Source organism: Pristiophorus japonicus, chromosome 1 (assembly GCF_044704955.1).
Source record: "Pristiophorus japonicus isolate sPriJap1 chromosome 1, sPriJap1.hap1, whole genome shotgun sequence".
In the NCBI taxonomy this organism is placed as follows: Eukaryota; Metazoa; Chordata; class Chondrichthyes; family Pristiophoridae; genus Pristiophorus; species Pristiophorus japonicus.
In genome coordinates, this window is record NC_091977.1 from 12,586,969 (window position 1) to 12,611,119 (window position 24,151).

Sequence of the window (24,151 nt, forward strand, 5' to 3'; positions counted from 1 at the left end):
ATGCTCAGGGACTTCTTTGTACTTGGCATTGGCCATGAAGTAATGCTTTGCATACTTTTGACTGTAGAGACCTCAACCGTGAGTAAAGCCATAGCGATAGCCCAGGCGTTTATCTCCACCAGTGACAATGCCAAACAAATTTCTCAGCACACAAGTACTGCTGCAAGTACTGTGAACAAAGTAACGTTGTTTTCGAATCGAAATGTACAGGGCAGGACTTACACACCTGTAGCTGCACGTCCGCTGATTACTCAGAGTCCATCATCAAGGGTGGTGAATCCTTGTAACGTTTCCTTTGCCCACCTTTGGCTCGTTTGCCATGAGGAGGTTCCGAGTAGAGTGCTTGCTTTGGGAGTCTTGTATCTGGCATGCAAACAATATGGCCTGCCCAGCGGACCCGATCAAATGTGATCAGTGCTTCAATGCTGGATATGTTGGCCTGGTCGAGGGTTAATGTTGGTGCGTTGTGTCCTCCCAGGGAATTTGTAGGATCTTGCGGAGACATCGTTGGCGGTATTTCTCCAGCGACTTGAGGTGTCTACTGTACATGGTCCATGTCTCTGAGCCATACAGGAGGGCGGGTATTACTAGAGCCCTGTAGACCATGAGTTTGGTGGCAGATTTGAGGGCCTGGTCTTCAAACATACTTTTCCTCAGGTGGCCGAAGGCTGCACTGGTACACTGGGGGCGGTGTTGAATCTTGTCGTCAATGTCTGCTCTTGTTTATAAGAGGCTCCTGAGGTATAGGAAATGGTCCATGTTGTCCAGGGCCATGGCTTGGCTCTTGATGACTGGGGCAGTGCTGTGTGGCGGGAACATGTTGGTGGAGGACCTTTGTCTTACGGATGTTTAGTGTAAGGCCCATGCTTTTGTACACCTCAGTAAGTACGTTGACTATGACTTGGAGTTCGGCCTCTGTGTGTGCGCAGACGCAGGCGTCGTCCGCGTACTGTAGCTCGACGATGGAGGTTGGGGTGGTCTTGGACCTGGCCTGGAGACGACGAAGGTTGAACAGGTTCCCACTGGTTCTGTAGTTTAGTTCCACTCCAGCGGGGAGCTTGTTGATTGTGAGGTGGAGCATGGCAGTGAGGAAGATTGAGAAGAGGATTGGAGAGATGACGCAGCCCTGTTTGACCCCGGTCTGGACGTGGATTGGGTCTGTAATGGATTCGTTGGTAAGGATCACGGCCTGCATGTCATCGTGAAGCAGGCAGAGGATGTTGACGAACTTTTGGGGGCATCCGAAACGGAGGAGGACGCTCCATAGACCCTCGCGGTTGACAGTGACAAAGGCCTTTGTAAGGTCGAAGAAGGCCATGTATAAGGGCTTGTGCTATTCCTTGCATTTTTCCTGCAGCTGTCGCACTGTAAAAATCATGTCCGTTGTGCCCCGTAGGGAACAAAATCTGCACTGAGACTCCGGGAGGAGCTCCTCAGCCACAGGGAGAAGACGGTTGAGGAGGATTCTGGCGACGACTTTCCCAGTGGTTGACAACCATTCAATCCCACTCACTATGTAACCCAAGATCCTATTTGACCTTATTTACTGCTGTCACCCACCATGCAGGCAGTGTGCTGACAGGGGAGCGAGCAATAGGTGGTCTGGCAGGATACAAGCCTATTTTCAGACTGCTATGGGTTAACCGCTGGTTTGTGGCTGCTCAGTTGTGCTTGGTGCCTGCATTGGTGAGGGCTTGGTGGGTGAGATCAAACGTGCTAAAAGGGACTTCCTCATCTGAAGCTGGCTGGTGGCCTTGTCAAGTATCACAAGTATTTTTATTTTCTTTGTTAACCCCAAATTTAAGAAGGAGGCAAATAGAAGTAGCGAGCGACCGTCGCAGTTCCAGAGTCGGTGATCGGCTGTCAAAGAGGTCTGGGTGCTGAAGGAGTGATGAGAACGCTGTGCATTGTGTTTTGAGCTCTCACACTGACTGTCTTGGCAGAACGTACATATTCTCCGAGGGGAAGCAGGAACCCATTATCTTAACATTATACCGTTTTAGTAAAATAATTAACATTGTAGAAATAACTGGATCTCGCTGAAACCTGAGAAGAATCAGTTCTTTTGTACCATACTGAAGTCTAGAACCGAGTGTGGCATGCGTGTGTTGTTACGTTTGCGTGTATGTGTGTATAGTTTAATTATCTTTGTATATAAGAAGATTTTGTAGTACAGTATATGAGGTCACATATTACTTGGAAAATAACAATCTAAATGTGGTAGAAGAGTAAAGTGATCTCAGAGTACAAATATACAAATCACTAAAAGGAATGACGCAGGTTAATAAGGCCATAGAAAAGTAACCAAGTACTAGGGTTTATTTCTAGAGGGATAGAATTGAAAAGTAGGGAAGTTATACTAAACTTGTATCGAACCGTGGTTAGACCACACGTGAAGTACTGCGTACAGTTCTGGTCACTATATCATAAAAAGGCTATAGAGGCACTGGAGAGGGTGCAGAGAAGATTTACAAGGATGATACCAGAAATGTGAGGTTATACCTGTTGCGGAAAAATATTTCCGAGACTGTATAATATATATAAAGATAGGTTTATTAAATTGGAGACAAAGCTTTGGGAGAAGTGTTAAAGACCCCTGTCTTTGAACCATCTTCTCAAATTGGTATCTGCAGTGAAGTCCTTTTATCTTACAAATTACATCACTTTACAACACATGCTTTAGCACTACAAAGCATTGACTTATCGAAGGCTAAGCTTTTGATATATAACCCATCCTGCATTGTGACAGGGCAGTATAAACAAGTGCAGGCTTTTGACACCGGTATAAACAAACATACCTAGCACTTAACTCTCTAGTGTTCATTATCTCACTTTCCAATCTCCATTAACTCAAGGCCAGCATGCCTTAAAGTCTAACTGTTTAAAGCATAATGCATCAGTAGGGGATGCTCCAACATACCTATCAGGAAAGGATGAACAGGCTGGGTCTCTTGAAAAGAGAAGGCTGAGTGGTGACCAAATGGAGGTCTTTAAAATGATGAAAGGTTTTGATAGAGTAGACACAGAGAGAGTGTTTCCACTTTGGAAGATCAATACTAGAGGCAATCAATATAAGATAGTCACCAAGAAATCAGATAGGGAATTTAGAAGGAACGGCTTTACCCAGAGAGTGGTGCGAATATGGAACCCGCGACCACAGGGAGTGGTTGAAGCAAATAGTATCGATGCATTTAAGGGGAGGCTAGAGAAGCATATAAGGGAGAAGGGCATAGAGGGTTATGCTGATAGATTTAGATGAGGAAAGACGGGAGGAGGCTCGAGTGGAGCATAAACGCCGGCATGGACTGGATGGGCCGAATGGCCTCTTTCTATTCTATGTCTCTCACTGGAAACTGAGAAGGATCAGTTCTTTCATACCATACTGAAGACGAGAAGCAATTGGGACCCTGCCACACCTTTATATTTAATATTGTGTGTGTGTGTGTGTGTGTGTGTGTGAGTGTGTGTGTGTGTGTGTGTGTGAGTGTGTGTGTGTGTGTGTGAGTGTGTGTGAGTGTGTGTGTGTGTGTGTGAGTGTGTGTGTGTGTGTGAGCGTGAGTGTGTGTGTGAGTGTGTGAGTGTGTGTGTGTGTGTGTGTGAGTGTGTGTGTGAGTGTGTGTGAGTGAGTGTGTGAGTGTGTGTGTGTGTGTGTGTGTGAGTGTGTGTGTGTGTGTGTGAGTGTGTGTGTGTGTGAGTGTGTGTGTGAGTGTGTGTGAGTGTGTGTATGAGTGTGAGTGTGTGTGTGTGAGTGTGTGTGAGTGTGTGTATGAGTGTGAGTGTGTGTGAGTGTGTGTGTGTGTGAGTGTGTGTGAGTGTGTGTGTGTGTGTGTGAGTGTGTGTGTGTGTGTGAGCGTGAGTGTGTGTGTGAGTGTGTGAGTGTGTGAGTGTGTGTGTGTGTGTGAGTGTGTGTGTGAGTGTGTGTGTGAGTGTGTGTGAGTGAGTGTGTGAGTGTGTGTGTGTGTGTGTGTGTGAGTGTGTGTGTGTGTGTGTGAGTGTGTGTGTGTGTGAGTGTGTGTGTGAGTGTGTGTGAGTGTGTGTATGAGTGTGAGTGTGTGTGTGTGTGTGAGCGTGAGTGTGTGTGTGAGTGTGTGAGTGTGTGTGTGTGTGTGTGTGAGTGTGTGTGTGTGTGAGTGTGTGTGTGAGTGTGTGTGAGTGAGTGTGTGAGTGTGTGTGTGTGTGTGTGTGTGAGTGTGTGTGTGTGTGTGTGAGTGTGTGTGTGAGTGTGTGTGAGTGTGTGTATGAGTGTGAGTGTGTGTGTGTGAGTGTGTGTGTGTGTGAGTGTGTGTGTGAGTGTGTGTGAGTGTGTGTATGAGTGTGAGTGTGTGTGTGTGAGTGTGTGAGTGTGTGTGTGTGTGTGAGTGTGTGTGTGTGTGTGTGTGTGTGAGTGTGTGTGTGTGTGAGTGTGTGAGTGTGTGTGTGTGAGTGTGTGTGTGTGTGTGTGTGTGTGTGTGCATGGGTTAATTACCTTTGAAAATAAGAAGATTCTGCAATACAGTGTATGAGTAAATTGAGACATGACAGATTAGAAAGCTATGGTTAGACCACAGCTGGAGTGCTGTATTTAATTCTACCCATTTCTGGCCATTTATTTCATTGCTGTTTGTGGGACCTTTTCCCCACATGACAACAGTGACTACACTTCAAAAGTACTTCATTGGTTGTAAAGCGTTTGGGACGTTCTGCAGTTGTGAAAGATACCACATAAATGCAAGTCTTTCTTTTGTCTTCTTTTGTTTTAAGGGCAGTATACTCTGATGGGATAAACATCGCTCCAGGAAATAGCACAGACAGGGGGTGTAGAACGACCTCCGATGCTGCAGCCTCTCTGGTTCAATTTCTTTCCTCTGTGCAATGGGCTGGACGCACTCCAACCCACTTCCTATTGAGTGTGATGACACAGCACACAACTGCCCATAATTCAGCACCATTTCAGATCGACACTAGGATGTCAGAAAGCACAGGATGTGTTGTGGTTCCTCCAGGGAATGTCTGACTGTTGAGCTTGGTTAATTGTTCACATGATATTTATGTGTCCTCACAGGTTTCAGTGCGAATGGCTGGAGCATGGAGACTCTGGATAGGGTGACAGCGAGGGAAGGGAAGGTTACTGTTCTGTTCTGTAAGTTCACTCACCCTCACCCTGGATATAAAGGCAACATCACCGCCACATGGATGAGATATAAGGAAGTGTATTTTAGTTACACAAGTTATACGTCACTAAACCCAGTGTGTTATGTATGTAAACATTACCAATGTGTAAAACCAGGGGCACACCTTGGGAGACCCAAGGGTCACCTGCACACCCTGGGCAAGCAGGTATAAAAGGCAGTCTACCATGCTGTCTCCTTACTCTGGAGTTAAAATAAAGAGACCAAGGTCACAACAGTTTGAGCTTAAGATGCACAGTCTTATGGAGTTATTCTAAACATAACAATTGGCGACGAGTAACAGATCACGAACTTTCACGCAGTTATGGCTGCCGTTGGTACTCTTGAGAGATTTGTTGAGGGTGATGATTGGGAAGCATTCGTTGAGCGTCTTGACCAGTACTTCATGGCCAATGAGCTGGAAAAGGAAAAAACTGCGGTCAAGTGCAGGGCGATTCTCCTCACCGCTTGCGGGTCCACGATATATGGCCTCATCAACAATCTACTCGCTGTGACGAAACCAACTGAGAAGAGATATGAAGAGCTGTGCACGCTGGTTCGGGAACACCTCAAGCTGAAGGAAAGCATCTTAATGGCCAGGTATCGCTTTTAGATGCATCACCGCTCCGAGGGCCAGGACGCGGCGAGCTATGTCGTCGACCTAAGACACCTTGCGGGACAGTGCGTATTTGCTGGATTTTGCGGGGAAGTGTTGCGGGACTTTTGCATGCTTGTATCGGCCATGAGGTCATTCTTCGCAAACTGCTGTCTGCTGAATCCCTAGATCTGAGCAAGGCCATCACGATAGCCCAGGCTTTTATGTCCACGAACGATAACACTAAACAGATATCATTGCAGCATCAGAACTCACCGGCAAGTACTGTGAATAAAATAACACCTTCAGCAGGCAGAACTGTACATGGCAGGGCTACACGCCCGCAGAGGCCAGACCTAGGATGGCTCAGAGCCCGCCGGCGTGAATGCGAATCCATTAGCACCATGTTGGCGCTGCGGGGGTAATCATCGAGCCCATCAATGTCGATTCAACCACTACGTGTGCAAGGGCTGTGGAACAATGGAGCACCTCCAGTGAATGTGCAGGCGTGCTGTGACTCACCACATGGCAGAGTCGGCAGAAGATGACCGATCCGGCGCGGATCACGCTGAACAAGTTAGAGAGGCAACTCAACCCGAGGCTGAAGAGGAAGTGTATGTACACATCTTCACCACCAAAAGCCCTCCGATAATGTTAAAAGTCAAATTAAACGGCATTCCAGTTTCCATGGAATTGGACACGGGGGCGAGTCAGTCAATTATGAGCCAGAAGGCTTTTGAGAAGCTGTGGGGCAACAAGGCCCAAAGGCCAAAACTAAGCCCGATCCACACCAAGCTGCGCACTTACACCAAAGAGCTCATACCAGTCATTGGCAGTGCGGCAGTGAAGGTAACGTATAATGGAGCTGTGCATGATTTACCACCATGGATTGCACCAGGCGATGGCCCAATGCTGTTCGGCAGAAGCTGGCTAGGAAAGATCCGATGGAACTGAGACGACATCAAAGCACTGTCTTCGGAGGATGACGCCTCGAATGTCCAAGTGCTAAACAAATTCCCGTCGTTATTCAAGCCAGGCATCGGCAATTTCACAGGCACCAAAGTGCAGGTCCATCTAGTCCCTGATGCACAACCCGTTTATCACAAGGCCCGAGCGGTTCCATACATGATGCGAGAGAAAGTCGAGATCGAGCTGGACAGACTTCAACGAGAGGGGATCATATCGCCAGTCGAGTTCAACAGTGGGCCAGTCCAATAGTGCCGGTATTGAAGAGCGATGGGACGGTCAGAATCTGCAGGGACTACAAGGTAACGATCAACCGAGTCTCATTACAGGACCAGTACCCACTACCCGAGAGAAGAGGTACATTTGTCGTGTGAATCTCAAGGGCAAAGGGAAAGGAAAATTTAAACTCAAGCCTGGTGTTATTGAGATAAGAGGTAAGGAATAATTCAAAAGCAAAATTCTGCAGATCTGAAATAAAACAGAAAATGCTGGAAATGCTCTGCAGGTCAGGCAGCATCTGTGGAGAGAGAAACAGAGTTAACCTTTCAGGTCAATGACCTTTTGTCAGAACTGCTTAAAGTTAGAGACAGGATAGTGCCGGCCCACAAAGACCTATCCAGCCGAATCCCACTTTCCAGCTCTAGGTCTGTCGCCTGTAGGTTACAGCACTTCAAGTGCACATCCAAATACTTTTTAAATGTGGTGAGGGTTTCTGCCTCTACCACCCTTTCAGGAAGTGAGCTCCACACCCCCACCACCCTCTGGCTGAAGACATTTCCCCTCATATCTCCTCTAAATCTCCCCCCAATTATTTAAATCTATGCCCCCTGGTTGTTGACTCCTTTGCTAAGGGAAATAGGTCCTTCCTATCCACTCTATCTATCCCCTCATAATTTTGTATATCTCAATAAGGTCCCCCCTCAGCCTTCTCTGTTCCAAAGAAAACAAACCCAGCTTATCCAATCTTTCCTCATAGCTCAAATTCTCCAGTCCATGCAACATCCTCGTAAATCTCCTCTGTACCCTCTCTAGTGCAATCACATCTTTCCTGTAATGTGGTGACCAGAACTGCATGCAGTACTCTAGCTGTGTCCTAACTAGTGTTTTATACAGTTCACGCATAACCTCCCTGCTCATATTCTATGCCTTGGCTAATAATGGCATAAATATGCCTTCTTAACAACCTTATCTACCTGGCCTGCTACCTTCAGGGATCTGTGGACCTGCACTTCAAGATCCCTTTGTTCCACTACACTTCTCAGTGTCCTACCATCTAATGTGTATTCCCTTGCCTTGACCTTCCTAAATGCATTACATCACACTTCATATAATCATAGAAATTTACAGCACGGAAGGAGGCCATTTCGGCCCATCATGTCTGTGTCAGCCAACCGAGTGCTATCCAGCCTAATCCCACTTTCCAGCTCTAGGTCCGTAGCCCTGTAGGTTACTGCACTTTAAGTGCACATCCAAGTACTTTTTTAATGTGGTGAGGTTTTCTGCCTCTACCATCCTTTCAGGTAGTGAGTTCCAGACCCCCACCATTTTCTGGGTAAAGAAATAAATTTCCCTTCATAGCTCCGCTGAACCTCCCCCCAATTATGTTAAATCTATGCCCCCTGGTTGTTGACCCCTCTGTCAAGGGAAATAGGTCCTTTCTATCCACTCTATCCAGGCCTCTCATAATTCTATACACCTCAACAAGTCTCCACTAAGCCTCCTCTGTTCCAAAGAAAACATAGTTAGCAACTCCAATCTTTCCTCATAGCCAAAATTCTCCAGTCCAGGCAACATTTTTGTAAATCTTCTCTGCGCTCTTTCCAGTGCAATCACATCCTTTCTTTAATTTGGTGACCAGAACTGCACACAGTACTCCAGCAGCGGCCTAACCGTGTTTTATACAGTTCAAGCATATCCTCTTTGCTCTGGTATTCCATGCCTCGACTAATAAAGGCAAGTATTCCATATATCTTCTTAACCACCTTATCTACCTGGCCTGCTATCTTTAGGGATCTGTGGACCTGCACTCCAAGGTCCTTTTGTTCTTCTACACTTTTCAGTGTCGCACCATTTAACGTGTATTCCCTTTCCTTGTTAGACCTCCCCAGATGCATTACCTCACATTTATCTGGATTAAATTCCATTTGCCATTGTTCTGCCCACCTGACCAGTACATTGATATCTTCCTGCACTCAGCAGCTTTCTTCTTCAAAATCACCACTCAGTCTATTTTAGTGTCATCTGCAAACTTCGTAATCATACCCCCAGCATTTAAGTCCAAGTCATTGATATATACCACAAAAAGCAAAGAACCAAGCACTGAGCCCTGCGGAACCCCATTGGATACAGCCATCCAGTCACAAAAACACCCATCAACCATTACCCTTTGCTTCCTCCCTCTGAGCCAATTTTGGATCCAACTTGCCACTTTGCCCTGTATCCCATGGACTATTACGTTCAAGACCAGTCTGCTATGTGGGACCTTATCAAGAGATTTGCTAAAATCCATATACACTACATCATACGCACTGCCCTCATCGACCCTCCTGGTTACCTTCTCGAAAAATTCAATTAAGTTAGTCAGACACGTCCTTCCCTTAACAACTCCAAGCTGACTGTCCTTGATTAATCCATGTCTTTCCAAATGAAGATTTATCCTGTCCCTCAGGAATTTTTCCAATAACTTTCCCACCTCCAAGGTTAGGCTGACTGGCCTGTAATTACTTGGTCTATCCCTTTTTAAACAAAGGTACAACATTAGCAGTCCTCCAGTCCTCTGGCACCATATCTGTAGCCAGAGAGGACTGGAAAATTATGGTCAGAGCCTCTGCTATTTCCTCTTTTGTTTCATTCAACAGTCTAAGATACATTTCATCCGGACCTGGGGATTTATTCACTTTCAAAGCTGCTAAGCCCTTAATACTTCCTCTCATTACACTTATTTCATCGAATATTTCACACTCCTCCGATTGCAATGTCTGCATCATCCCTTTCTTTTGTGAAAACAGATACGAAATATTCATTAAGAACCCAACCCACATCTTCTGCCTCCACATACCTTTATGGTCTCTAATAGACCTCACTCTTTCTCTAGTTACCCTCTTGCTCTTAATGTATTGATAAAAAATCTTTGGGTTTTCCTTGATTTTACTTTCCTAATATCCTTTTAAATTGCACCCCTGCAATTACCCCTCCAGGGTTTCTGCAGTAATGAGCCCTTGGTATCTGTCATAAGCTCCCTTTTTCTCTTTATCCTACCTTGTATGTCCCTTGATATCCAGGGGCTCTAGTTTTGTTAATCCCACCCTTTTTCTTTAAGGAACATACTTGCTCTGAATCCTCAGGATCTCCTCCTTGAATGCCTCCCACTGCTCTGACACTGATTTACGTTCAAGTAGCTGTTTACAGTCCACTTTGGTTAAATCACCTCTCAGCTAAGCAAAATTGGCTTTTCCACAATTTGAGAACTTTTACTCCTGGTCTATCTTTGTCCTTTTCCATAAGTACCTTAAATCCAACTGAATTATGATCACTTGCACCAAAATGCTCTGCCACTGATAGCCCTTCTTTCTGCCCAGTTTCATTGTCCCAGCTTCCAGTATCCTGGATAACCATGTGTGCAGGAAATGTTGTCAGCTGGAGGAGGTTGAGCTTCAAGTTTCGGAGCTTGAGTAGAGCTGGATTCACTGCGGTGCATCCGTGAGGCTGAAAGATACGTGGTGGCATGTTTTAGGAGGTGGTCACTCCACAGCGTAAGGGTGTTCAGGCAGAGTGGGAATGGGTGACCGCCAGACAGACAAGGAGGACCAGGCAGATAATGCAGGAGTCCCCTGAGTGCATCTTGCTCTCCAACCTCAGTACTGAATACTGGTGAGGGCAATGGTTCCTCTGGCCAGAGTCAAGTCCACGGCACGACCTGTGGCTCAGCTGTGCAGCAGGAGAGGAGGAAGATCGGGAAAGTAATAGTGGTAGCGGATTCGATAGTTAGGGGAACAGTCAGGCGTTTCTGCGGCTGCAGAGGTGATTCCAGGATGGTATGTTGCGTCTTGTGCCAGGGTCAAGGATGTCACTGAACGGCTCCAGGTCATTCTAAGGGGGGAGGGTGAACAGCCAGAGGTTGTGGTCCATATTGGGATTCATGATGTTACACTCATAATAAATGGTCAGACTGATTACTGTGTGTAATGAGCAAGTATGACCTTAGCTCCTTTATTAAGATTCCAGAGTGCAGGTACCTCATGGGATGCTGGGATCCCTTGGGACTCCAACATGTAGGCCCTCTGGTGGTCAGGTGTGATGCAGGTTACAAGGGGTTAAATATATAACATCACTCCCCCGTGAAGTTAACAGAACACTTATTTACAAGGTGAGACGATCTGGGGCTTTGCGCTCCCTTGTCGATCATCTCGGTACAAATGCTGGTGTGGGTGGGTTGGTCAGTTCTTCACTGGACTGTTGGGCAGCCGGCCTTGCAGGGCTGCTGGGGATGATGAGTTCGGTTTCGTGGTCAACTGTGATGTCAGTTGCCACTTGTGTGTGTTGGAAGGTCAAAGTTGGTGGTGTCCTCTTCAGGTTGTGCATAGCTGTTGGTGAACCACAATTTGATTTGGTCCAAGTGTTTTCTGTGCATTTGTCCATTGGTCAGTTTGACCTGAAACATCCTACTCCTCTCTTTGGCTGTGACCGTGCCAGCGAGCCATTTGGGACCATGCCCATAATTGAGCATAAACACAGGATCATTGATCTCAATATCGCGTGACAAATTTGTGTGGTCATGGTACACACTTTGTTGTTGCCGCTTGCCCTCCATGTGATCATGTTGATCAGGGTGGACAAGGGAGAGCCTTGTTTTAAGCGCTCTTTTCATGAGCAGCTCGGCTGGGGGAATCCCGGTAAGTGAGTGGGGTCTGGTGCGGTAGCTGAGCAGTCCTCGGGACAAGTGGGCCTGCAGGGAGCCTTCCAACACACGTTTCAAGCTTTGCTTGATGGTCTGAACTGCCCGTTCTGCCTGGCCATTGGATGCGGGCTTGAGCGGGGCAGATATGACATGTTTGATCCCGTTGCGGGTCATGAATTCCTTGAATTCAACACTGGTGAAGCACTGTCCATTGTCCTGACTAGGACATCATGCAAGCTGTGCGTAGCAAACATGGCTCGTAAGCTTTCAACGGTGGCCATAGATGTCCATTTTGAGTAAGCGTCCACGACAACCAAAAACATTTTGCCTAGGAATGGCCCTGCATAGTCTACATGGATCCTCGACCACGGTTTGGATGGCCATGACCACAAACTTAGCGGTGCCTCTCTGGGTGCCTTGCTCAACTGAGAGCAAGTGTTGCACTGGCGCACGCATGACTATAAATCTAAGTCGATGCCAGGCCACCATACATGGGATCTGGCTATGGCTTTCATCATTACGATGACTTCTTTCTGCCCAGTTTCATTGTCCCAGCTTCCAGTGTCCTGGATAACCATGTGTGCAGGAAATGTTGTCAGCTGGAGGAGGTCGAGGTTCAAGTTTCGGAGCTTGAGCAGCAGCTGGATTCACTGCGGTGCATCTGTGAGGCTGAGAGATATGTGGTGGCATGTTTCAGGAGGTGGTCACTCCGCAGCCTAAGGGTGTTCAGGCAGAATGGGAATGGGTGACCGCCAGACAGATAAGGAAGACCAGGCAGGTAATGCAGGAGTCCCCTGCGTGCATCTTGCTGTGCAGTTCGCAAATGAATGTGTCTCTGCTTTTCTTGGACAAGACTATGCGATTGCCCCACAAAAGATAGTCTGTCTGTAGGGACAACTCATCTTTGCATCTGTGGAGTGGCTTAATCGCTTCCTGCATCTCCACTGGGACACTGGACCAGCTCCCATGGAGGACACAGTTTTTTACCAAGGGCCGTAAAGGATCCTGGCTGGTCCAGGTCCTGATCTGACGGGCCGTAACTGGGGATTTCTCGTACTCAAATGCCTCCATGACCATGAGTAAGTCCGCTGGCTGTGCCATTTCCACCCTGCTGTGCCCAGTTTGTGGCGGATTACATAGTTGTATACCGACAGCGTGAGCGCCCATCTTTGGATGCAGGCAGAGGCATTGGTATTAATCCCTTTGCTCTTCGAGCATAGCGATATGAGCGGCTTGTGGTTAGTTTCAAGCTCGAACTTAAGGCCAAATAAGTACTGGTGCATTTCTTTTACCCCGTAAACGCATGCCAGAGCCTCTTTTTCAACCACGCTGTAGGCCCTTTCGGCCTTGGACAAACTCCTGGATGTATAGGCAACCGATTGTAAAATTCCCGATTCATTAGACTGTTGTAACACACAACCCGACCCCGTATGACGACGCATCGCAAGCTAACACCAATCGTTTACATGAGTTATACAGGACAAACAGTTTGTTAGAACATAATAAGTTTCTGGCTTTCTGAAACATAGAAACATAGAAAATAGGTGCAGGAGTAGGCCATACGGCCCTTTGAGCCTGCACCACCATTCAATAAGATCATGGCTGATCATTCACCTCAGTACCCTTTTCCTGCTTTCTCTCCATACCACTTGATCCCTTTTGCTGTAAGGGCCATATCTCATGCCCTCTTGAATATATCCAATGAACTGGCATCAACAACTCTCTGCGGTAGGGAATTCCACAGGTTATCAACTCTCTGAGTGAAGAGTTTCTCCTCATCTCGGTCCTAAATGGCTTACCCCTTATCCTTAAAGGCAGCCTCTTGTGAATTCCTCCATACCCAGTCATCTTCCTTGCGCAGTAGCGCATGTAGGGGTTCTAGCAGGGTGCTTAACCCAGGTAGGAAATTATTGAAATAGTTAAGGAGCCCCAGGAACGACCGCAGCTCCATCACTTTCTGCGGTCGTGGTGCGTTCTTGACGGCCTCCGGCTTGGCGTCGGTGGGTCTGATGCCGTCTGCTGCGATTCTCCTTCCTAAGAATTCGACGTCCTGTGCCAGGAAAACACACTTCGAGCGTTTCAACCTGAGCCCCATGCGATTCAACCGACTAAGAACCTCCTCCAGATTCTTCAAGTGCTCCATGGTGTCCCGACCTGTAACCAATTTGTCGTCCTGGAAGACCACTGTGCAAGGAACCGACTTTAGCAGGCTCTCCATGTTCCGCTGGAAGATCACCGCGGCCGACCGAATCCCGAACGGGCACCGGTTGTAGATAAACAGATCTCTGTGCGTGTTGATGCAGGTGAGGCCTTTCGAAGACTCCTCCAGCTCCTGCGTCATGTAGGCCGAGGTCAGGTCCAGCTTGGTGAATGTCTTCCCTCCACCCAGGGTCGCAAATAGGTCGTCTGCCTTGGGTAGCGGGTATTGGTCCTGCAGCGAAAAACGGTTTATCGTTACTTTATTGTCCCCGCAAATTCTAACCGTATCGTCCTCCTTGAGTACCGGAACAATCGGACTGGCCCAGTTGTTGAATTCCACCGGTGCGATGATGCCTTCACATTGCAGCCTGTCCAGCTCGATTTCCACTTTTACACGCATCATGTACAGTACCGCCCGAGCCTTGTGGTGGATGGGTCGCGTACCGAGAACCAAATGGATTTGTACTTTCACCCCCGAGAAGCTTCCGATGCCTGGTTCGAATAACAAAGGGAATTGCTTAGAACCTGGGTACATGCGTTATCGTTGACGGACAAAAGCGCTCGGATGTCGTCCCAGTTCCAACGGATTTTCCCCAGCCAGCTTCTGCCAAACAATGTGGGGCCATCCCCTGGCACAATCCACAGCGGTAGTTCATGTACTGCTCTATCATAAGAGACTTTAGTGACTTCAGCACTGCCAATTACCGGGATTATTAGTTCCTTGGTGTAAGTCCTTAGTTTGGTGTGAATGGGGCTGAGCTTGGGCCTGTGTGCCTTCTTTCCCCACAGCCTGTCAAAGGCCTTTTTACTCATTATGGACTGACTTGCCCCCGTGTCCAGCTCCATAGATACTGGAATGCCGTACAGTTCAACTTTCAACATTATTGGTGGGCATTTCGTCATAAACGTGTGTACCCCGTACACCTCTGCCTCCTCAGTACGAGTTTCCAATTCCATCTGATCCATTGTGAATCGATCTTCCTCTGCAACGTGGTGGTTTGCAGGGTTTGCAGCTCGTCTGCACATTCGTTGGAGGTGTCCCATTGTTCTGCAGCCATTGCACGCATAGTGCTTATAGCGGCATTGATGGGACCGATGATCATCCCCGCAGCGCCAACAGGCTGTTAACTGTGTTGCGCAAGCTGCAATTTCACGTCGTGTGACTAGTAGTTTCCTGCGACGGTTCCTGAGTTAAATACCAAATTACACACTAAACAAATGACAGTATCGTTAATGTTCGTTTAATACAGAAAAAGTACAAGACTCACTGCTTACACTCTATAATTCTCCGATACAGAAGAAGTACAAGACTCACCACCTATACTCTATTTAATTCTGTTTAACTCTGCAGAAAGGCATTCCAAAGGGTGTTCTTTTCCACTCAAAATACTAATTCTGTTCAACTTTGTTTAACTCAACTCTGTTTAACGCAACATACTCTCATAGTTATCCAATATGTCCCGGCTGATCAATCCGGTCCTGACACTGTTGCTTCAAGGGTTGCTCCCTGGTCCCTGCTTCTGTCGAGTGTTGGTCCCGGGATCTCGCTACGGACTGTCTGAACTTGTCTATCTTTATACTTTTTTTGTCCCTCAGTTAACCATATGTGTTGCTACTAATTACCTGCTTGTTTCTACAAGATACAGAGACATTCTGCTGTTATCGCAACTTGTCTCTCGCCTCCAAGAGTTATTACCAAGTGGAGTCTTCCTTACCATGTGTGAACCTTATCTTGATCAATTAAGTCTTTTCTTACCACCCCCTGCTGTGGCCACAGCTGGTGCTGTTATGGTAACTCCCTCTTGTCCGTTAGTCTTCAATCTGTTATTCATAGCCTGACCTTTTGATTGGTCATTAGCAATTGCCGGAACTTTGTTAATTATCATTCAGTATTTACACACTATTTTCTACCCAGGCGACACCTTTGAATTTGGCTTTATTATTGTTGTGGAGTATTAAAAATATAACACTCACACGAAAGGTCTTTTATAGAGAAAAGAGTTGTTTATTAAAATCAAGGGAGATATGGCCACATCAGCACCGTTACTGAGTGCTCTCAACGCCGATCTCACAGGACAGGCAGTGCAATTACATGTTTATAGAGTCAAAATACAGATACTAGGCGGGGAAGTGTTCCATTGGTTATTTGCCACCAGTCCCCGCCCACCTACTACTAATACATTGGTTGATACAGGTTACAGGCAATTTCATCAGTTACAGTAATTTCTAATGATTCTATTGGTACATTCAGTTCTGACAGCTGTTGCTAGGGAACAGCCCCTGCAGGTTATGTGTACTTCCTGGGAATGTCTTTGCAGGCTTGTTATCTTTGCCAGAGTCTGGTTACACTCTGCTTTAAAGAGGCTTTAAAGAGGCTTTTGTCCCTCTTATCTCTGTGTCGGGAACATTGTGGCCATCTCTCATTTCTGTGGGCTGTCTACGTAAATCGTGTAGGTGTTCTTATCTCCTAAGAGAATTTCTCTGACCTTAGTTTTTCTGCCGAATTCAGCTATTCTACATGAACGCATTTTAAACCTTACTCTCAATTTTCTTACTTTATTTTAATTACACTGAATTACTTTACCCCTAATTAAGGTTTTTTGCCCTTACAATTATCCTGTAGCTTCCCTGCTGTTTTACAACTTTACCTCATCTCTTATCCCATTGACCCTGAGGTTAATGCCTGCTTGTTTTTGTGCAAGAGTTTATTAGTTTTTTAGACCCCAGGTCTGAAATAACTTCTTAATCATTTCTGATATTTCCACATTTCTTCCTTTGATCAATCGTATATATACATATATATATGATTTGATCACAGTCGGGTTTTGGCATCACTACGAGGTCCCTTTATCTATTTTGTAACGCTGTTCCTGCTTGTACACATCCCAGCTGTAACTCCAATCTACGTATCAACTTCCTCACATATGCTACCATTATTATCAATGCTAGAAAAATTATTGCTATCAAGATGACCATAAGAGGAGAGAAAAGTCTGATCCGGGGTGGATATTCACATTCTCTCCCCAATTGCAAATCTCGTCCCACCAAGTGTCGATTTTAATTCGGGTAATTTGGGCTTCAATGTCTCTGATATTTATTTCCACTTTTTCGTAAATTCTGTAGACCAAATCTAATTTATGTCTGATTTCCGTTAAGTGTTCCTTTTGTAACTGGATGTTGATGTCACTTCGGGCGAAGTAAGTTTCCTGCTGGGTTTTCAAGGTTTCCTGTACCGTGATATTAACTTGTCCTCTTCTTTCGATATTAATAACTCCCTTGTTCCCGACTCTCATAGGGATCAATGGGTGAGTGCTGAAGCTTGGTTTGGGTATCGGACAAATTTCTGTTCCGTAATGGTATGTCTTTTCGGTGGCGGTGAAGCAATAAATCCCATTTCCCAAATAAGCACCCTTGACGAATGTTTGGCCCTTCACATTCTGCATGATCAGAATAGAATTCTTAGCAGTGCTGTTCTTGAAACCACACTGGGCCTCGTTGGTAGGATAAATCTTGTATGGGCAGAGCACAGTCCGGGTAGTTCAGCTGCATTGGTGCAGACTGATGTCAGTCATTCCTGTAGGTAGATTTACTGCATGTGGTTTCATATTGGTCAGGCCTATCCACACTCCGTCTTGTATGGTTCCAACATTCCTTGCATCAAACAGAGTCATGCCGGTCTGGTTATTGAATACTGGTATCCCCAATATTATTCCAATCGTTGCCGTTCCTGTTGGCCCGGCGCATTCCTTGTTGAACCACACCTTGCAGTGTTCTCACAATTGACATCCATCTAGAGGCTGGTGTTCCTTGTTCGAGATCAGAGTCTGAATTTGGGTATTGTTAATGCAGCTGGGGACTTTACCCTCATTGGCTTCCTGAAGATTTTCCCGTAATTGTTCTATCATTCAGTTTCCATAAATACTACACAAAACTTGCGCCTGAGTTTGGTTCTCTGTTTTCTTTGCAGTATTGATTAATTGATTGATAGTCTGAGCGTGGCTTTCCAATATGGTGACCATTCTTTTCTCCAGCTTACTGCCATCTTTTCCTGCCTCTGATTATCACTTAAACTATTTAAAACCTGCTTTATTTGTTCGGTCAATCCTTTTATCTTAGCATTCAAATTAGTAATATCTAAGGTATTGACTGTAGCCATTCCTGCCCCATACGCTGTACCTATGTCATTTATAATGTCTCTTTTCCACCTACTCTTACTTTACGTTTCCCTCAGCCCTATTTCTTGCCTCAATAGGAGTGAAGTCAGGTCCTGATACAATTTCCTTAAATTGTACGGGCACCAGTTGGGTAACTGAATATTACTTATGTTAAGTACAATAGGTATCAATTCATACTGTACATTGTCACACACAACCTGATTAGTTTCTCGTAACACCACACCTCCCTTTGGTCCTGATTCAATATATGGACATTCCCACTTATAGGGATATTACAATGCAAATTACAGTAATAAACAAACACACAAAACACAAAATCATTAGTCCATATTTCAGCTGATTACTCCATTCATCAGGTAGGTCCCGAAAATGTTCTGATTCGTGGTATGGGATTACTTTTGGCATATAGGTCCACCCTGTAGGATAATAAAACATAGTATCAATTGCTCTCCTTACGGAGTAGGTCTTCTCAATCTCCTCGAACCCGGGGCAGAGCCAGGCAACGGTATTGGATGGTTTCTAGTCCAAGCGACTGTGTTCCTTTCTCTCTCTGGGAACCATCATCCTTGTTTCCTTTTCCTGGCCGGGGGTGGGGGGGCCGCGTGGCTCGAGATGCGAGACTCATAGCTTCGAAATTCTGTGACAAGCCGTCTGTTGGACTTGGTGCCGTTTCACTGTGGGAGGCGCGGACTTCATCAGGTGTCCCTGGGGCGGGTACCTGGTCACCTTCTGAATTACTACCTCCTTCTGTGGTGGCTTCCTCTGAACTACTTGCGGCCTCTAAATTTTGGGTAGTCGTCAAGATGGGTATTATACCTTAGGCTGGGATCGGGTTAGCTACTGGGTCGGGTGGGGTGAACTCGGTCTCCCCTGAATCTAACATGACGTGGTACATGTGACTGTTTATTTTCCCAAAGGGTTTTAGCTGGTTAAGGTGGTGGCACTTATACTTCCCTTGCTCATCCATGACCTTGAACACTGAGGCACTAGTCTTTTCCATTATACTAAATGGTCCGGTATATTTAGGGGCAAGAAAAGTTCCTTCCTTCTGTACTTTTACCATTACTTGGTCCCCGATTTTTAGTTCCCTTGGGTGTACCTTTCCATCAAAGTAGGCCTTACATTGTTTATGTTTGTTTCCCAATTTCACTGCGGCAGCTATTCCAGCTGCTTCCAAATATTTGATCAAGTCTGACATGTATTTCTCTGAGGACAGGGAGGTTTACTGGATCTCGTTCAAATCTAATCCCATGAAGGCTTGAACACCTCTCATGACTCCTCCGGTCATTGGCTCGTGGGGTGAATAGCCTGCAGAAGCTACCACAGTATTTCGGATGGCCATTAATACATAGGGGAGGACCTTGTTCCAGGACGTGTGGTTCTGCTGTACTAATTTTCGTAGCATTGTTTTTAATGTTCGATTCATGCGCTCTACCACTCCGCTTGATTCCGGGTGGTAGGTGACATGGAATTTCTGTATTACCCCTGCCAATTGCATGACCTGCTGCATAACTTGTCCCGTGAAATGTGTTCCCTGGTCAGAATCGGTGCCCTCTGGCAATCCCCATCTGGAGAACGCTTCTTCCATAAGTATTTTTGTGGTTGTGGCGTTAGTTGGAAATGCTTCGATCCATTTGGAGAATACGTCTACCACTACTAGGATGTATTTCTTACCACTGGGACAGGTGGGTAAAGGTCCTATATAGTCTATCTGAAGTTGAGTCCAAGGGCCCTTGCTCTGTCTAGTATGTCCTAATTCTGCCTGTTTTTTATACTGTGCTGGACTGTTCTGAGCACATATCAGACAGTTTTTGACATACCCTTCCACTTCTTGCTGTATTCCAGGCCATCAGCATAGCTCCTTAAATTTAGCTGTGGTCTTATCTATTCCTTGATACCCATTGATAACGTGGCATTGGTAAATCAATTCTCCCCTTTCTTACATATTTGCCGTCTTTAAGTACTACTTCGTCATGGAGCTGTAAATTTTGTCCTAGGCATGGTTTGGGACTTGGGTTTCTTAATTGTATGTTTTTAAGATCAGGGTCTGTAGCCTGACTGGCTGCCAAGTCCAGTATAAGGCGGGTAACAGCACCTGGTGCCATTGGTGTGGTTTTTACGTTTTCCAAGGGGTCCCATAGGAAACCTGTACGGGCTGCTTCTTTTGCTAGTTCGTCCGCTATTCAGTTCCCAAAGTGGGTATTCTTAGCATATACTTTGATTTTGGTTATGATGTACGGACCTTGGTTTGAGGTGGCTATATCAAAAATCAATTTTAAAAGTGGGGCTGTAGCTCGCGGCCTTCCGTCTGCAGAGGTGAAACCTCTAGCTTGCCAGATGTGCAGGAAGTCAGTCAGACTGTTATATGTGCAACTGCTGTCAGAATAAATTTGAACAGGTAGTCTTCTGGGTGTATGATTATGTAGGCGATCGCGCTTAGTTCTGCAATTTGAGCTTATTTACCGCCTTCTAATTTAATTGGCATCTGTTCTAAAGCCTGTTCGCCGTCCGGAGTCATTTTTATTACTGAGAATCCTGTGCACTGCTGCCCATTTATAATTGCGGAAGAGCTGTCTGTTGTGTATGGAGAAAGAGTCAGACTGAACACTGTGAGCTCAAAGTAAAGTGTGACCTTAGTCTTTTATTGCAGGTCTCTAGAGTGCCTCTCCAACCTGTGAAGCTTCCTTAAATGCCTGTGCTCCCAAAGGATTATGGGATCCCTTGGGACTCCAGGGGATGATCCCTCTGGTGGCTGTACAGAGTAAATACAAGTGCACATATACAACAGCACTCCCCCCCCAAAGTTAATAGTGTAACTATTTTGATCTGGGGCCCTTCTTGTCCTGGTTGATCGTCTCAGTGTGAAAGCAGGTGTTGTTGAATCATTTGTTGGGCCCTCGCTGGGCCGCTGTGCAGCTGGCCTTGCTGGGTTGCCTGGTGTGTTGGGCCCTGCAGGGCTGCTGTGGATGATGGGTTCTGCTTCGTGGTCAACCGTGGTGCCGGTTGCCACTGGTGTGTATGTTGGGGGATCAAAAAAGGTAGGGTCCAAGGTGGGTTGCTCAGGGTAGTCCGTGAATCTGAGTTTGATTTGGTCCAAGTGTTTCCGGTGAATGAGTCCATTTGAAAGTTTGACCCGAAACACCCTGCACCCCTCTTTGGCCACAACAGTGCCGGGAAGCCACTTAGGACCTTGTCCATAATTTAATACAAATACAGGATCATTGATTTCAATCTCGCGTTTCACATTTGCGCTATCATGGTATGCACTTTGTTGAAGCCGCCTGCTCTCTACCTGTTCATGTAGATCAGGGTGAACTAAAGAGAGTCTTGTCTTAAGTGCTCTTTTCATGAGCAGTTCAGCAACTGGGATCCCAGTGAGTGAGTGGGGTCTCGTGCGGTAGCTAAGCAGGACTCTGGATAGACGAGCCTGCAATGAGCTTTCAGTTACCCACTTCAAGCCTTGCTTGATGGTTTGCACTGCTCTCTCTGCCTGACCATTGAACATTGGTTTAAACGGGGCAGGTGTGACATGTTTGATCCCGTTACGGGTCACGAATTCTTTGAACTCAGCACTGGTAAAACATGGACCGTTGTCGCTCACCAGGACATCGGGTAAGCCGTGTGTGGCAAACATGGCCCGCAGGCTTTCAGTAGTGGCAGCGGACGTGCTAGTCGACATTATCTCATATTCAATCCAATTGGAGTACGCGTCTACAACCACAAGAAACATTTTACCCAAGAACGGGCCTGCATAGTCGACATGTACCCTAGACCACGGTTTGGAGGGCCAAGACCATAAACTTAGCGGCACCTCCCTGGGTACATTGCTTAACTGTGAGCATGTATTACATCTGTGAACGCAGGACTCTAAGTCCGCATTGATACCGGGCCACCACACGTGGGATCTGGCTATCGCTTTCATCATTACGATGCCTGGGTGGGTACTGTGGGGGTCATTGATGAAGGTGCCTCTGCCCTTCTTGGGGACCACGACTCGATTGCCCCACAGAAGGCAGTCTGCCTGTATAGACATTTCATCTTTGCGCTGCTGGAACGGCTTTATCTCTTCCTGCATTTCCACTGGGACACTGGACCAGCTCCCGTGAAGCACACAGCTTTTGACTAGAGATAATAAGGGGTCCTGGCTTGTCCAGGTTTTGATCTGCCGGGCAGTGACAGGTAATTGCTCACTCTCAAATGCTTCCATAACCATGGCTAGATCTGCGGGCTGCGCCATTTCTACCCCCATGGTGGGCAATGGCAGCCTACTGAAAGCATCAGTGCAGTTTTCTGTGCCTGGCCTGTGGCAGATGGCGTAGTTGTATGCGAATAACATGAGCGCCCATCTCTGGATGCGGGCCGATGCGTTGGTATTTATCCCTTTACTCTCCGTGAATAGGGATAAAAGTGGCTTATGGTCAGTTTCCAATTCGAATTTTAGCCCAAACAGGTATTGATGTATTTTCTTTATCCCATAGACACACACTAACACTTCTTTTTCAATCATGCTGTAGGCTCTCTCGGCCTTAGACAGACTCCTGGATGCATAAGCAACCGGTTGCAGTTTCCAGAAATCATTAGCTTGTTGCAATACACACCCGACGCCATATGACGACGCATCACATGCTAGGACCAAACGCTTACATGGATCATACAACACAAGCAACTTGTTTGAGCATAACAATTTCTCGCTTTTACCAGGGCATTTTCTTGGCTTTTGCCCCAAACCCATTCGCCCCCTTTTCGTAGTCAGACATGTAGTGGTTCTAGCAGTGTGCTGAGACCCGGTAAGAAGTTACCAAAGTAGTTCAAGAGTCCCAGAAACGACCGCAGCTCCGTCACGTTCTGTGGCCTCGGTGCGTTCTCAATTGCCTCCGTCTTCTCGTTGGTGGGCCTGATGCCGTCCGCCACAATCCTCCTTCCCAGGAACTCCACTTCAGGCGCCAGGAAAACGCATTTCAAGCATTTTAACCTGAGCCCCACGTGGTTGAGTCGACTAAGAACCTCTTCCAGGTTCTGCAGGTGCTCGACTGTGTTCCGACCTGCGACCAAGATTTCGTCCTGGAAGACCACGGTGTGTGGGACTGACTTCAGTAAACTTTTCATATTTCTCTGGAATATCGCCGCCACTGATCGGATTCCAAACGGGCATCTGTTATAAACAAAAAGACCTTTGTGTATGTTGATGCAGGTGAGGGCCTTCGATGATTCCTCCAGTTCCTGCGTCATGTAGGCTGAAGTCAGATCCAGCTTTGTGAACGTCTTTCCTCTCGCCAGCGTTGCAAAGAGGTCGTTGGCCTTTGGTCGTAGGTATTGATCCTGCAGGGAGAAACGATTGATAGTTACTTTATAATCGCCACAGATTCTGATGGTGCCATCTCCTTTGAGGACTGGGACGATAGGACTGGCCCACTCACTGAACTCGATTGGTGAAATGATGCCCTCTCTTTGCAGCTCGACCTCTACTCTTTCTCTCATCATGTACGGTACTGCTCTCGCCTTGTGATGGATGGGTCACGCCCCCGGAATTAGGTGGATCTGCACTTTTGCTCCTTGGAATTTCCCGATGCCTGGTTTGAAGAGCGAAGGAAATTTGTTTAAGACCTGGGCACACGAAGTGTCGTCAGCGGACGATAGCGCTCGGACGTCGTCCCAGTTCCAGCGTATCTTTCCCAGCCAGCTCCTGCCGAGCAGCGTGGGACCATCGCCCGGTACCACCCAGAGAGGTAGCTTGTGCACCGCTCCATCGTAGGAGATCTTTACGGTAGCACTGCCGATTACAGGAATCAGCTCCTCCATGTAAGTTCTTAGTTTCGTGCGAACTGGAGTTAAGACTGGCTTTGAGGTTTTGTTGCACCACAACCTTTCAAAAGTCTTTTTGCCCATGCTGGACTGGCTCGCGCCCGTGTCCAGCTACATTGACACCGTGAGTCCATTTAGTTCAACATTCAGCATTATCGGGGGACAATTCGTGGTGAATGTGTGCACCCCATGTACCTCTGCCTCCTCGATCTGAGGCTCTGGTTCGTCGTGATCCTCTGTGGATCTGTCCTCCTCTGCAACATGGTGGTTTGCAGGTTTAACAGGATTAGCAGCTCATCTGCACACTCGTTGGAGGGTGTCCTATTGTTCCACAGCCCTTGCAAACGTACTCTTTGAATCAGAATGAATG